The sequence below is a fragment of the Mobula birostris genome, chromosome 10, assembly GCF_030028105.1.
Source record: "Mobula birostris isolate sMobBir1 chromosome 10, sMobBir1.hap1, whole genome shotgun sequence".
Taxonomy (NCBI): domain Eukaryota; kingdom Metazoa; phylum Chordata; class Chondrichthyes; order Myliobatiformes; family Myliobatidae; genus Mobula; species Mobula birostris.
Genome location: NC_092379.1, coordinates 91,364,505 through 91,376,853, shown reverse-complemented (window position 1 = coordinate 91,376,853; position 12,349 = coordinate 91,364,505). Strand labels below are relative to the sequence as shown.

Sequence of the window (12,349 nt, the reverse complement as noted above, 5' to 3'; positions counted from 1 at the left end):
TTTAACTTTTAGGGAAAATGAATTCTAGACTTACACTAACCTTCAAGTGCAGTGGTCTATTCTGATAGTACTGTGGAAGCACCAATCTACAGTTTTAAGGTAATGCTCCCTTATTCTGCATTAAAGAAAATGTATTTTTCTTTCTCATCTTTTAACTTAATTAATCATACACATCCAAGAGTGTTTGTTTGCTCCAACCCCTTACACTCAGATTTCATTTGCATTAGTCTTTCATTCCTCAGAACTGAATGTAATATTACAGATGGAACTTAATCAACAGTCTGTTCAGCTGTGATGTGAATTTTATCTTCTATATTCCAAGCCAAAAGATAATGGTCATAGCTGTGAATTTTGTTTTTAACATAAAAATAACTGTTTAAATCCTTCAAATCCAGTTTCTGGTCTAATTAAAAACATAATCAAGTGATAATCTAATATACTTCACTAGTTTCAGAAGAAAGACAATTTTCTCCCTCTTTTTCCAAAATTCATGGTTCCTATCACTTTTTAAGCATTAGTTGAAATCCCAAAACTCTGTTAGAAACTTAAGTGGATATAATTTTACTTCATACATTATAAACTAGCTCAAAAATATTCCCAAATTTTCCTTCAGCATCAAGTACCTCCAGAACTAGATTAACTGAAAGAATACCATAAGCATTAAGATTGTTAAAAGATTCAGTAAGTGTAAAATATACTGAAACTAGAATCTGCGCAATCTATTTCACAATAAACATGAAAGAACTGCATTTCAGCTCACATGAACATTCATAAACTGTAGAAATATTGAGATGATTAAAGTTACAAATATCTAAATATCAAATTCAACAGATAACCCATCAAAACAAAATCTCTCGCACAAGTAAAAGATAAAGTCCACAAATGTCTGCTTTTTAGTTGCATTGGCAGAAAGATTGACATTTACCATAGTACACATGGGATATCTGCCCTGCTCTTCTGTATTATTAATATATTTAGCCACAACATAGAATATGCACACCATATGAAAAAACAATATATTCCAATAAAAGTAAATTAACATTTATCTTAATCTACTTTTCCAACAGATGATTCAGTTCTTAACTCATGATGTTTGCTTTGCACTTAAATGCCATTAATAGTCTCAAGTAGCAAACCCACAGTACTCTGACTAACTGGTTTTCCAAAATGGCGTGTGCCAGAACTCAAGCTTTACTTTGAGATAATTTTTCCACTTAACTCGCAGAGCAATGGCCATCAGGTTTACCTTTTCTCCCCTATTAACACTGATTTACTGAATTTATTGTTATTTACAGCACTATTTTCATAAGTTTTATGTAAGAGCCATGTAGCAAATCAACATCCGAGGGTGATCCCTGTAAGGGTATGAGCACTTAAACACAATACTATGCAGGCTGAAAATTTACATGTTTAATTACTTGAGCATAGTTGAACTTTATTAAAGATGATGTTAACAATTCTGATGTGGTTTACTTAGCTTATCTACACAAGTACAGCAATGGATACATTGCCATTTATAATTTATCATTATAGTCAGATAAAGCTTAAAAATTAGATCAATGTTCTTTGGAGTTCAGATGAACAAGGAGTGAACTTATTGAAACATGGAAGATCCTTAAGGCGCAAGGCAGGGAAGATATTGAGATGTGGGAGAATCTCAAATGACCAGACAAACTTACGAGATTGGAGGCCAGTGATTCGAAACTGAGGGGCACAGGAGCAATTTCTGGCAGAGAATGATGAATCCCTAAAATTCTCTACCCAAGAGTATTGTGAAGACTGCATGGGGGTCCCCCCCCCACCCCGATAAAAGTTTAAAAGATCTTGGAATTAAAGGTTATTGGGACCTGGCAAAGTAGAGATCAGCTACAATAATACTGAAGAGGGGCCAAGCCTGAGGGGCTTTTTGGTCCATTTCTCCTACTATTCCTTTTGACTATTATGAAGCAATATAAAATTCAGCCGTGTATCCTGCTCTTAATCATCATCTTGCAACTTCTGATGCATAAGGAAATAGCGCAAATAATTTTAAGAAACAAGTTAGATTGTAATTGGCCTATTAAACACCTCAATCTCACAAAAGGATTGGCCATTCCTGCTAAGTGGATGAATAATGCCAATATCTCCTCATCTTCAATCCGAGTCTACTCAATTCTTTACAAAGGTACTATCAAACCAAATTGTTATTTTAGAGACCTTGCAATTATTTGCTGCACCACATCTTTTATATACCAAACTTATGATCACAGCTGTGTTAATAAAAAGAGCACAGGTCAAAAACTTCCAAAAGGAGTCAGAAAGAATCTACAAAAGAATCAGATTCTCCAACAGAGTTCACAAATACAGTCTGCAATGGTGTGGGCAATGAGAGGTGGACTAACTTAAAGGAAAAAAAAATTTTCAATCTCTTTTTTAAATGCAAGTCATACCCATTACTTTGAATAACAGCAGGGGCAAGGTTTTATTTTGTCCTTCACCATTACCATCCAGTATCTATTCTGGATCTGGATGCTTTTTTCATCTTGTGGTTCTATAGTCCAGGAATGACAAGAGCTTTTTAAAAATAAAAATTAACTCAATTTTTCTTCCAAACAGATGTGTAATGTCACCTTTAACAAAAAGTACAGAGCTTGCTATTAAATATCTGTAGCAGCTTAATTTACTTATGCAGATATGTTTATTGCCAAATTTGAGGGGCAGCATTCTCTCAAAACAGAATTTAAAACACTGAAGAAAATAACGCAAATTCAAAATTATTTTGATTAAACTTAATCAATAAAGTTACTAATTTGCAGATTAAGTGCATAATCTCAGAAATATCTTGAATAATGGGGTGGGGGGAGACATACAAATTGCTGTAGACATAGGAAAAGGAAACTAATGCTAGATAAATTTTAACCTATTATTTAGTAATACTATAACACTGAAATAGTGGTTGTTCAAAATTAAATAGTACAGGAGAAGACTACTCCACTTCCAGCTTGATATGCCATTAAATCCTTTTTCAAGAGTGCATATTTCTGATGTTTGTTCTTAAACTAAAGAATACCAGCTGTTTATAATTAAAAGGAATACACTTCTAAATGCATAAATTGTCATTTATGTGTAAAGGCTAATTTGTAGATGTGTTTAGTCATCAAGTCAAAGATAATCTTTTTAGGGTGCATAGCATTCCACATCCAGTCTGTGAACAACATTTTCACCTAAACACCAATGCGCCATCTATCAGCCACTTTCAAGGAATGATCTCAAACACAGCTAATTTACCTCATTAGTAATACCCACCCTTAATATAATTCATATGTGATATAGAATCAAAAAAAAAGACAGAGCCATGGAATGCAAATAGAGACCATTTGGCCTCGAAGTGGCCCAGAAGTTACTGCTGCTTCAGAGCTCCAGGGACACAGACTTAATCGCCCAGAGCTTGCACTCCATGACTGCATTGGTTTCCTCTAAGTGTTCCAGTTTCCCCCTGCATCCCAAGGTTAACTGCCTCCTGTAAATGACCTTTTATTGTAGGTTAATGGCAAAAAAAATGGCTTTAAATGTAAATTGATGGGCATGTGTAAGAGGGAATAATTTGTAGGGTTAGAAGGACATATGTGAAAAGCAAATGGTTTAATGGGCTTGCTCCCAAGGAGCCAACATGGATACAATGGGCCAAAATGGCCTCTTCCTTTGTATGTACAAGATAAAATTGATTCTGTTAGGTTCCGAAGAAACATTTAATTGGTTCTGTTCATCATTCATCTGATTTTATTGCCTAATCCTTCAAGTTTCTCAAGCAACACATACAAAACACTGGATAAACTCAGCAAGTCAAGCAGAAATAGGCAAATATTCCCCTGTTATTTATTGGAGGGGAATAAACAGCCAATGCTTTGGGCTGAGACCCTTCATTAGGACTGGAAAGGAAGAGGGCAGAAGCCAGGTGGGAAAGAAGGAGGAGTATGAGTGGGCAGGTGACAGGTGAGACCAAGCGAGAGGGGAAAATCGGGTGGGTGGGGGAGGAAGGATGAAGTACTCTTCATGGTGCTCGGATGTAGCTGTCTTGTCACACTTTAGTTCCCCCGAACTGGAACATCAAATGATTAAGTGCCGACCATTCTACTTAACAAGATATGAATTCGCCTCCATGATCCTGACTGCAGTTTACATACTGCCAAAGGCCAATGTTAAGCAGGCACTCAAAGTACTGAGTGCCATGATCAGCAAACAAGAATCAGCCTACCCCAACACCTTTCAAATCACTGCCAGGGCCTTCAACCAGGCTTGTTTGAAGAAATCTCTGCCCAAGTATCATCAACATGTCATCTGCAGCACAAGGTGTCCCAACATACTCAAACAATGTTATACTAAAATTAGGAATGTCTACCATTTGATCCCTAGACCTCATTTCGCGAAATTTAATCATCTGGCTGTCCTCCTTCCTGCATACAGGCAGAGGCTAAACAGCAAGGCTCCAGAGGTAAGGACAACAAAGAGATCATGTGAGGCAGAGAAGCTGCCACAAGATTGCTTTGGGGCTGTGTTCAAGGTCTCTGAGGATCTGAATGAATACATCACAGGCCATGGTCGTCACAGACTTTATAAAAACAATCATAAGACAAGTGTGTCCCCACAAAATCATTCAGTCTTCCCTAACCAGAGGCCTTGGATGAACCAGGAGATCTGCAATCTGCTGAAGTACAGATGAATGGTGTTCAGGTCTGGCGACCAAATAAAATACAAGAGGTCCAGGTACGACCTCCGGAAATCAATCTCAAATGTGAAGTGGTAATTCCAAACTAAACTTAAATCAATGAAGGATGCTCAACAGCTGTGGGAGGGTTTGAATGCTATTACCTCCAACAAAATAACACCAACTGGAACAGTCAACATAGGTGACAAAGTTCCACTCCCGGAGGAGTGCAATGTCTTTTGTGCTCACTTTGACTGTCAAAATTTGGAAGCACCTTCACAAACTCTCACAGACCCCGACAACCCTGTGATTTCAATCTCTGAGGCCGACGTGAGAGCATTCTTCAGGAGGGTGAACCCAAGGAAAGCATCCAGCCCAGACAGGGCACCTGGCCAAGTACTATGTCTTACGGTCTTGTGCTGATCAACTGGCTGGTGTTTTCACTGCTATTTTTAATTTCTTGCTTTGTCAGTCTGAGGTACCCACTTGCTTCAAGCAGGCTTCAGTTATACTTCTGCCCAAGAAGAACGTGGTAAGCTGCCTCAATGACCATCATCCAGTAGTACTTGCATCCACTCTGATGAAGTGCTTTGAGAGGTTGGTGATGAAAGACATGAACTCCAGCCTGAGAGGTGCTTGGGATCGATGCCAGTTTGCCTACTGTCACAACAGGTCAACAGCTGATGCCTTTTCATTGGCTCTCAGCCCTGGAACTTCTGGATAATGACTTACATCAGGATAATCTTCATTCACTATAGCTCCGCATTCAATAATATCATCCCCTCAAAACTAATTAATAAGCTCCAAGATCCAAGCCTCAATACATCTGTGTGCAACTGCATCTTCGATTTCCACACTTGTAAACCCTAGTCAGCTACTGGCAACAACATTTTCTCTATAATCACCATCAGCACAGATACACCACCAGGCTGTGTGCGAGCCCCTTGCTCTATGTGCTTTATATTTATGATTGTGAAGCCAAGCACAGTTCCAATGACATATTTAAGTTTACTGACAACACTACTGCCGTTAGACAAATCAAAAGTAGTGACAAATCAGGATTTCAGATGGAGGTTAAAAATCTGGCTGAGTGGTGCCACCATAACAACCTCTCACTCAATGTCAGCAAGACCGAGTAACTGAAACAGAAGATCCATGAACAAGTTCGTAGTGGGGGATCAGAGGTAGACAGGGTCAACAACTTTACATTCATCAGTGTTATCATTTCAGAGGATCAGTCCTGGGTCCAGCACGTAAATACTATTACAAAGAAAGCATGGCAGTACCCTGATTTTCTGAGAAGTTTACGTAGTTTCAGCATGTCATCTAAAACTTTGACAAACTTCTATAAATGTGCGGTGGAGAGTATATTGACCGGTGACATCACAGCTTAGTATGAAAACACCAATGCCCTTGAATGGAAAATCATACAAAAAACAAGTAATGGATACAGCTCAGTCCATCATGGATAAACCCTCCTCACCAGTGAGCACAGCTACATGGAGCGGTGCTACAGGAAAGCAATATCCATCATCAGGGATCCCCACCATCCAAGCTATGCTCTCTTCTTACTGCTGCCATCAGGAAGGAGGTACAGGAGCTTCAGGACCCATGCCACCAGCTTCAGGAACTGTTATTACCCCTCAACTATCAGGCTCTTGAACCAGAGGGGGATAACTTCACTCACCCCAGCACTGAACTAATCCCAGAGCCTATGGACTCACGTTCAAGAACTCTTCCTCTCATGTTCTCGATATGCATTGCTTATTTTATTTATTATGTATTTTTCTTTTTGTATTTGCAGTTTGTTGTCTTTTGCACATTGGTTGTTTGTTTTGTCTTGCTGCTTGTGTTTTTTTTCACTGATTTTATTGTGTCTCTTTGTATTTACTGTGAATGCCCACAAGAAAATGAATCTCAGGGTTGCATATGGTATCATACATGTACTTCGATAATAAATTTACTTTGAACTTTTCAGAATCAGAATCAGGCTTATCACCGGCATGTGACGTGAAATTTGTTAACTTAGCAGCAGCAGTACAATGCAATACGTAATCTAGCAGAGAGAAAAATAATAATAAATAAAACATAATAAATAACATATATTGAATAAATTTAAAAACATGCAAAAACAGAAATACTGTATTTTTTTTTAAAAAGTGAGGTAGTGTAGATGCTGCCTCACCTTCAGAGTTCCTCTATTGTTTTGTGTGCGCTGCTCAAGATTTCCAGCATCTGCAGAATCTCTTATTTATTATTTGCTCCTTCAAATTTTTGTTTTCCAACAATGTATCCAATTCCATTTTGTAAATGAATCCCATATTTGCTACCACCACCCCTTCATGAAATGTACTGTAGATCATGACAACCTGGTGAACTGAAAAGACTGCCAAATTTCCCCACTTCTTTTGCCAACTATTATAGAGTTATGTAGAAAAGAAACAGGCCCTTCAGCCCATCTAGTCCATGCCAACCAAAGTGCCTACCTGAGTTAGCTCAACATCCCTCTAAACTTTTCCTATCCATGTACTTTTAGAAATGTCTTTTCAATATTGTAATTGTACCCATTTCTACCACTTCCTCGGGCAGTTTGCTCCATATACCAACCATCTCCTGTGTGAAAAAATTATATTCAAGTACCCACCTCCCTCACCTTACACTAGTATCCTCTGATTATCAACATCACTCATTAGGTATTTTTCCCTTTAGTGAAGAAATAGGGAACTAATCACAGTAAACTATTTTCCACCATAAATAAATACTGTCTATTTAAATTTGAAAAGTACATCCAGAATATCTGTTTCTTCAAATAGCTGACCTTTAGACTTATTATAGGAGTAGAATTCTAACCATAAATACATGCCACTGAACAAAGACAAAGTCAACTTTTCATAACATGGATAACTTTTTGACTCTGGTCTGCGGATCAGTAAGAGACACTAAACAATATTGTCCATGAGAAAAAGAAAACCGCCATAGAATGCAGGAAAAAAAATATAATAAGATGAAAACCAGCTTTACACTTTAAATATTCAGCATAAGAATGAACACACTTCAAAAGGACACTGAAAAGCAATAGGATTCTTGCTTTTTTTAACCATAAAGGCAGGCCCAAAGAATCTAAACAATTGTTCTTCCTGTAGTTTTCTCATTTTCTAAATATTGAAAAATCACACTGAAATGTCAGAGTCCTCATAAGTTAACCTGTGGCTCACCCAGTGCGTGTTCAAGAAAAGTTAAGCTGGTAATTTGATTCAGATTGGTTAAAGTAGCATTATGACCAGATTCAATCATATTTTGGCCACTGAATCATGTCAACATAATTCACTGGATAACAAGAAGAGAGAAGACTGGTTAGGTTGTTCCTAACTGTAACAAGTCAGCTCACCAATAAAATCTACAACATCCTTCAATGGCTTTTCTAATTTTAGTCACCGGGAAAACCAAGAGAGTTGAAAACTCATCCATTTCTTCTGTAAATAAAATATTTAGTGTAGCTTGAATTTTATAATCATGGAAATCAAAACTGGGAATCTAGATGCAGGGGGGCAGGTGGGAGAGGAAATCATAGGTAAAGCATAGAAAGCTGAGGCCAACATGAAGGTGCGGATTAATGCATAGAATACAGCTCTCACTTTCTGAGTATACCATTAAGCTAACCCAATTCCTTAATATCAAAAAATACTCTTAGAGATGATTCTCACAGTACTGATCTATTCTTTTGCCCTGTAGTTATTTCTTCCTTCCTTATCCATAATAATTGCTTTGATCTTCTTCCTTCTACAATTAATCTGGTCTAAATTCCTTTGTTCTTCTACACTACAATTTATCTCTACATATTCTCAAAACGTGGTCAAGGATCAGCAAAAAAAATCCAAGTGTGTCTCAGACCACTCACTACTTCAGCATCTCCAGGTTTCTAAGATCACCTTCAGCAATGTCAAAGATATTCCATGTGATACTAGTACTGCTTACCAGTGCCTAGAATTTCCATATGGTCAATAACTACAAGCTGTGATAATGCTTTCAACTTCCATCCTACTCAGCATTTTTCTTCTATCAGTTCCTCCTTCTGTACATCACCAATAGCTGTTAACCCTATCCTTGGTCCATTCTCATTCCCTAATTACATCCTAATTTTGTCAAAAATTACACAAGATCAGTTGGAGACTTTTCTACATTAAACTTTTCTCAGGCTTCCAGCTGGGTATGGGTATCGATTTTAACTTACGTTTTGATGACAAATTCCTTCATCTTCAGAGATGATGCCTAGGCATGTGTAGTTCAGCAGCATAGGGATCATCCCTGGTGAAAATGGCAGCGTTTGTCATCAAAACATCGGTTCAAATTGATACCTGTACCCAGCTGGAAGCCTGAGTAGAGTTTATTCATCATATACACTGGGAAAGTGCTAGATCCTTTCTCACTTTTCTACATCGCCAGTACAATCTTAAATTCTTTTCTTCCATCATTTCCCTCTCAGGCTCTGATTTAAGTCATCCTGCTTACTTAAGTTATGAAGGTTATGGGAGTAGTATCTTTCTTCTCTATCTATCCAGCTGAACACAAAAAAAAAAAAAAATCACAAATTTATTAAAGCCTTTTCCAACCATGAGCCAAGTTTCGGAACTCATCCAAGTCCATCACTAAGCCAAACTGCTTTCCTCTTTTGAATGCAAGTTATCTACTTAATGACCAATCTTATTGTTTCTATGCAGTCAGTATCCTGTGTTCAATTTCTCTAATATCACCCTAACCCCACCAAAATGAAATACACACAAAACTGCAACAGATTTTTAAAATGTTTCCACACTGATCCTCAATACTTGGATGCCTCCCACACAGAATCATTTTCAAGTTCTTTAAGCTCCTCTTCAAAGTTCAAGGTAAAATTTGTGATCAAAGTACATATATGTCACTATATACTTTGAAATTAATTTCTCATGGGCATTCACAGTAAATAAAAACAGGAAAGAACAATGAAAAACTGCATGCAACAAAGGCAAATAATCAGTGTGCAAAAGACAACAAATTGTGTAAATACTAAAAGAAAAAAATGATAATAATGAGCAATAAATATTGAGAAAATTAGTTGTAGAGTCCTTGAAAGTGAGTCCATAGGCTGTGGAAGCAGTTCAATGCTGGGTGAATGAAGTGATCCACTCTTGATTCAAGCGCCTTATGGTTGAGGGGTAATAACTGTTCCTGAACCCCTGGTGATGCGGGTCCTGTACGTTCTTCTTGATGGCAACAGCGAGAAAGAAGCATGGCCTGGACGGTGGGGGTCCTTGATATTGGATGCAGCCTTCCTGCCACAGCACTCCTTGCAGATTCCATCCGATCACATACACTCCACATGTCCAATCTCTCAGATCCTACCTTACTATCTCTCTACCCCACGGCCTCCTCATCTCCTCAATCCTGGCACACCTTGCTTCCTTCCCCTTAACATCCGACCTCCACCTCTGCAGCTAGACTCAATGAAAGCCTTAAGACTTGGTACCTAGTGGGAGAATCGCAACACAACGACCTCGAAAATAAAATTACGTTGTTATTAATTCCATACATTTTACTGGAGTTATGCACGCTGGAATTTGTTACATTTTTAAACGAATAAAAATAAAGCTTAATTCACACCGTAATACAGAACTGTAGATAATACCAAAGCGTATTCGATCAGAGCTTCCAGAACCACCCACAAATCTACCATAGCTACACTGCAGAAATGTGAAAAGGGGAATAAAATCTTCAGTTAAATATGTCATGGCAAGGGAAATTACACTAAAAGCAGCTGAAAAAATGCAATGACAATCCCGGAAAATGAAAACTGAACACTCACGGCTGATCAACAGTGTGAATGTTTGCTCTACTTAAGGTTTCTTATTAAAAGGTTTAAGACTTCAACAATTATGTATAGGGAATAGCAGCTGATTAAATTTAGATTGCTGAAGGCATAAATCATTTCACTCTTAAATATTACACAGGGTTTCCATGGAAACGGGAATGTGAGGGCGGAAAGAAGAAGGTACCAAGTGAGTGATGCTGCAGCAAAATAATCATCATCTAAAGGACACACCTTGGAAATACCCTCAGCTGAATCGTTTACAAGCTTTAAAGATAAATAAAATAGCCCTTAGACTTTAATTAATGAAACCAAAAGAGGGCCAGACACAGACAGTACGTACCTCACACGTCACGTCTTTAAATGCGTTCCGAGCAAACCCCGCACCACAGCCACAGCTCCGTGCAACTTACAGTGCTGGCACCAGCACCCCGCCTATCTTCCTTGATTGACGGATATTTTAGCCACACACACAACAGTCCCGGTCCATCCGCCAATCACTATTACAGATTGAGTCCAGTCGTTAATCAAGTTTGGTTTGCTCACTCAGCCTTGCCGTGAGGGGTGCTGGAACTTGTAGTTTTTCTGTAGGAATGACTCACTGACGCCTTTTCTTTAAAAAAACACAAAAAATTAACCCCGAGCCCGCCTCCAGACTCAAATCGTAAGCTTTTAAAAAAAGTTCCTCTGGGGACTGTCGACGGCGACCACGCCTTATATCGGGATTAAAGCCAGCCTGCCGAAATTCTGCGGCGTGCAGCCCCCACCCTTCCTACCAGCAGATAGTTGTGTCAGTGGAATCACACCAGCTAGCTACACGAAATGGGAATGCAACACCTACGCACCCCTCGGTATCCTTGGAAACAGCTGCTCACGGGCACTTTGATACATCACGACTTTGTAAAACTTGGCTGAATGTCAGGGTAATTCAGTGCACTTAATTTAAATTGGAGACAAGCACACAACTGATTGATTACTTAATCTTACAGAGGTAGTATTTCTTACAATAAATTGAGAGGTAAAGTTATTTAAATTTGTAAGAACCACTAATGTGGGTTAAATTGAGTTCGACTGGAGAAAAGTACTATCCAATTTGTGATTAGGGAATGAATTAGGTAGTGGGCTATAACGAACAGATCTAACGAGAATCATGCGTGCACTCACTGCTGATTGGAGTGGCGAATTTAAAAGGGATTGACTGTAAGGTTGGGAGAAAAAATAAATGTTAAAAGTCGAATACATTTGGCGTCAGGAAAATGAAATTGTATTTATGTCTGGTTAGGCACAAAGTGAAATGCTGCGTGCTTCGATTTTCAGGTCACTATGTAATTTTAAAAATATCAATGCTTGTGAGAACTATTTTTCATTAATCTTCAGGATAAAATACAGCTTTCATATAGGGATACCAGATCGACATAATCACAAACTTCTTGTGGTAAAAAGGTGTGCAGGATGGGCGAGACAAATGGTTATTCTTTTCTGGGCAAAAATACCGTAGATGTCAAAAACGTGAAATCAAATTGTAAAGCGTTAGAAATAAGAAGCTAGTCAGGCAGCATCTGTTGATATAGAAACAGTTAACATTACCAGGTCTAAGATCTTCCATCTAATAGAAATGTGGGATGGACCGTCCAAGTCCTTGCTGACCATGGATTGCTCATTCTTAGATTTTGTTCTCCTCACATTCCCATCAACACATTAGGAGCAAACTTATGGTGACCAATTAGTGTACCAATCTACTTAATTCTGGGTGTGAGACGAAATATTGGCTGTGGTTGACTTCTACCTTTTACTAAGTTGTAGAGATGGTGAAAATAGCTGGA

General features: G+C 38.3%; 1 protein-coding gene across 2 annotated transcripts in view; it reads right to left on the bottom strand.

The window, feature by feature from the left end:
* The window catches only part of LOC140204144 (transmembrane gamma-carboxyglutamic acid protein 3), a 43,407-nt gene extending 32,093 nt beyond the window's left edge, over window positions 1-11,314 (bottom strand). For both annotated transcript variants that reach the window (XM_072270560.1, XM_072270561.1), the window contains exon 1: window positions 10,870-11,314. The gene's annotated coding sequence lies outside the window, so the exon portion shown is untranslated. The remainder of the gene's footprint in view (window positions 1-10,869) is intronic.
* Window positions 11,315-12,349: the final 1,035 nt, after the last annotated feature.